The sequence below is a fragment of the Curcuma longa genome, chromosome 5 (genome assembly GCF_044706935.1).
Source record: "Curcuma longa cultivar G26 ecotype Majalengka, Jawa Barat chromosome 5, ITB_CL_G26_1.1, whole genome shotgun sequence".
Classification (NCBI taxonomy): Eukaryota; Viridiplantae; Streptophyta; class Magnoliopsida; order Zingiberales; family Zingiberaceae; genus Curcuma; species Curcuma longa.
The window spans coordinates 1,693,353-1,696,297 of record NC_133865.1 but is presented as its reverse complement, the minus strand read 5'-3'; the positions used below and the strand labels follow the sequence as shown (position 1 = coordinate 1,696,297).

At 35.3% G+C, this 2,945-nt stretch overlaps 1 long non-coding RNA gene across 1 annotated transcript in view; it reads left to right on the top strand.

Annotated features, from left to right (window-relative positions):
• LOC141829674 (uncharacterized) overlaps positions 1-2,575 on the top strand; it is a 10,092-nt gene extending 7,517 nt beyond the window's left edge. The window contains exon 3 of the long non-coding RNA XR_012601902.1: positions 2,384-2,575. This is a non-coding gene — a long non-coding RNA (uncharacterized LOC141829674). The remainder of the gene's footprint in view (positions 1-2,383) is intronic.
• The last annotated feature ends 370 nt before the right edge of the window (positions 2,576-2,945 follow it).

Genomic DNA, 2,945 nt, shown 5'->3' with positions numbered 1-2,945 from the left:
AATTAAATTGTGTTCGAGTTAATTAAATTGTGCTCGAGTAAGACATGCCTCTTAGTTCTTTTTTATTAATTCGATATCCAGATCTTACAACTGAACTAATCCAGGATTAATGGTCTGGTCCCACATTCGACCACTAGATCAAGAAAAAAGTCAGCACCCAGCCTAGCAACCAAACACACTAGGTTTTCGAGCATCACAAACATCATCAATGTTAATATTTGAAAATCAACATTGTTGTTGATTTTAAAAATCAACACTACAGTAATATTAAATTTTAAAAATCAGCACGACGATAAAATTAGACTCATATTTAACCTAAATACTTGATTAAATTATTATATTGAACGCCATCTGTTAGCATTAAGTGTTATTTTTTTCTCCTATTTTTTTAAAATTAAATATTAAACCTTAAATCCTAAATTTTAAATCATAAATTCTATAAAAAAATAAAAAAATTTTATTGCACTTATTGAGTACAATGATGCATGTGCAAAGGTGCATCCCTCAGCGCCAGAGACGGATTTAAGTAGGGGTTATCCTGAACTGTAGCCCAACCCTGTAAATCTTATAATAATTTATCATTAATAAATATTTGTAAGGGGCTGGTGGCGCAGTTGGCTAGCTGTTAGGTTTGATAGCAGTTTATCAGGTCGAGAGTTCGAGACTCTCATACCCCATTGATGAATACATAATTTAGGTTGGGCTATTTTGGACTCAATTTATTTTTAAAAAATTACATAAGGTTGGATTATTTTGGGCTTTAATCTAACTTAAAAAAATTTAGATACAAGTCTACAATTTGATATCAAGAAAAATTAATGAATTCTTTCTTTATTCATTGTATTTTGATGTTTAACTCACCCTTTTCATACCTAAAAGTCAGCACAGTCCATCTCAAATTTCTATTTGTCCCTGCTCAGCGCCGATTGTTCGATGCAACGATGGTCGGATTATAATTGGCATTCAAGTATTCTCGACATCCTTATTCTTAACCATGAGATTGAGCTTTTCTCCCCATTCATATTACAATCAGTAGTCAAGCATTCTGGGAATTCTTCTTACTATCTTCATGGCCGTGAGATCGAGCTTCTCTTCTCGATCGGATTATAATAGGTATTCTGGGCATTCTTATGCTTATTGTCTTCATGGTTGTGGAATCAAGTTTCTCTCCCCGATTGGATTATAATCATTATTCAGGTATTTTGGACATTCTTATTCTTGGCCGTGGGATCAAGCTCTTTTCCCCGGTCGGATTTTCTACTGGTGAAATGAATGAATGTTGTTTAACTCTTATTTCTACTAGCTCTCTAACTTTAATCAAGCTATCTTTTATATCACCTGGTTAAGCATAAGATGTGGATTTAGGTTAACTACTTCTTAGGGGTTTTTTTCTTCCTATGGATTTATTTCTACACCATTGTATATTACAATCAAGCTTATTGGCAAGAGTAATTGGGTCGTAGTATTTTGCTGGTTGTGTTGGAAACTTGCCTTCTATGATCTTATATCAACCTTGAGCTATCTTCAATTTGGAATTGATTAAACTTAAGACGTGAACCTTCAGGTTAACAATTTTTATATTTATTGCTTTGTTTTTCCTCCTATGAAGTTATTTGTGCACCATCGTCTATCACTGTCAAGCATCTTGGCAAGAGCCATTGAATCCTAGATGATTGTCGACAGTGTTGGGATCTAGTGCCATGTATTATCTTGTGACAATGCAAACATAACACTTGAGTTTTTGAAGGCGTGTGCTAATTTTTCTACATTCATGCCTTGCTCCTATGAGCACCATACTGCAAAGTTGATCCTTTGTACTGAGGTAGGTGACAGCTTTGTGAAAAATTCAAATGTCCTAAAACATGCTAAATGATTTTTGATAGTCCCTTGAATCCAAGCTAAAAACTAATTGTGACAGTGCAATATTATGCCTTTTATTCTTGAACAAGCTTGGCACAAGCAAGTATAGCTTGAGCATAGTAAGCTTCTTAATATACATACTTGATTGAAATATTTTATACTTGTTGCAGGTAACAATGTGCTTGATATATGTGATGTAGTTTTTTTTAATCTGCATTCGATTTCCCTTCTTGGAGTTGAAATTGTGGTTTATTGGCAATAAACCCAGTGTACTCTATTGAACTAGTTAAGTTATATATATATGAATGATTTTCTATTTCAATCTTTTACTGAAATGGATGAATCAATTTGGTTTGTGAAAACTTATGGGTTGTCTCTGAAATTGGCTTGCCTAAATGTTCAGATTTGGATTTTGTCACATTGGTGAAAACTGTAATGATAAACACCTAGTCTGTAGTTTCATTTCCTGTTGGGATTTAATCTACAATTAGATGCAAGATGTACTAATGCTATTCTGATGTAGTGTTTGCTGGCAATCCATCAATTGGAGGGTTCAAGAAAGGCAGCAGTGTGGAAGAGAGAATGTGAGCCGAGGCTTTGTGGATCCTAGAGGAGCATCGACTACTGAATTCCAAGCTAACTGCTCGTCTTAGGTGACTTGTGTGGAGGTTTGCTCTTGCTCACTTAAGCCTCGATCTGGATTTTACATATTGACAGCATCTGTTAACCTTTGTACTTTCTTATAATTTGTCTGCTCAATTATGACTCGTCTATTCTGGATGTCCCTTGTAGGGTCAGAGCCAGTCATATATTGCCATCACCAGAACTATCTCTCGGGATGGTATAGGACATATGCCATTTTTTAAGTCTAGACCCATTATGATAGGCTCGAGAAAGTTTGAGACGCTCAGAGGGATAAGTTGTGTACGAAACTTAAGATGAGGAGACAAATGGGTGTTTGGAGTGAGACTAAAGTGGGTGTTCGAGTGGACTGCTAAAACTTTTGGAGGCTAACGTCACTTGATGCCATGCATGATTAAGTCTAGTGAGGTTGAGCCAAACCATAATGAGCAGTTAGATTTGCT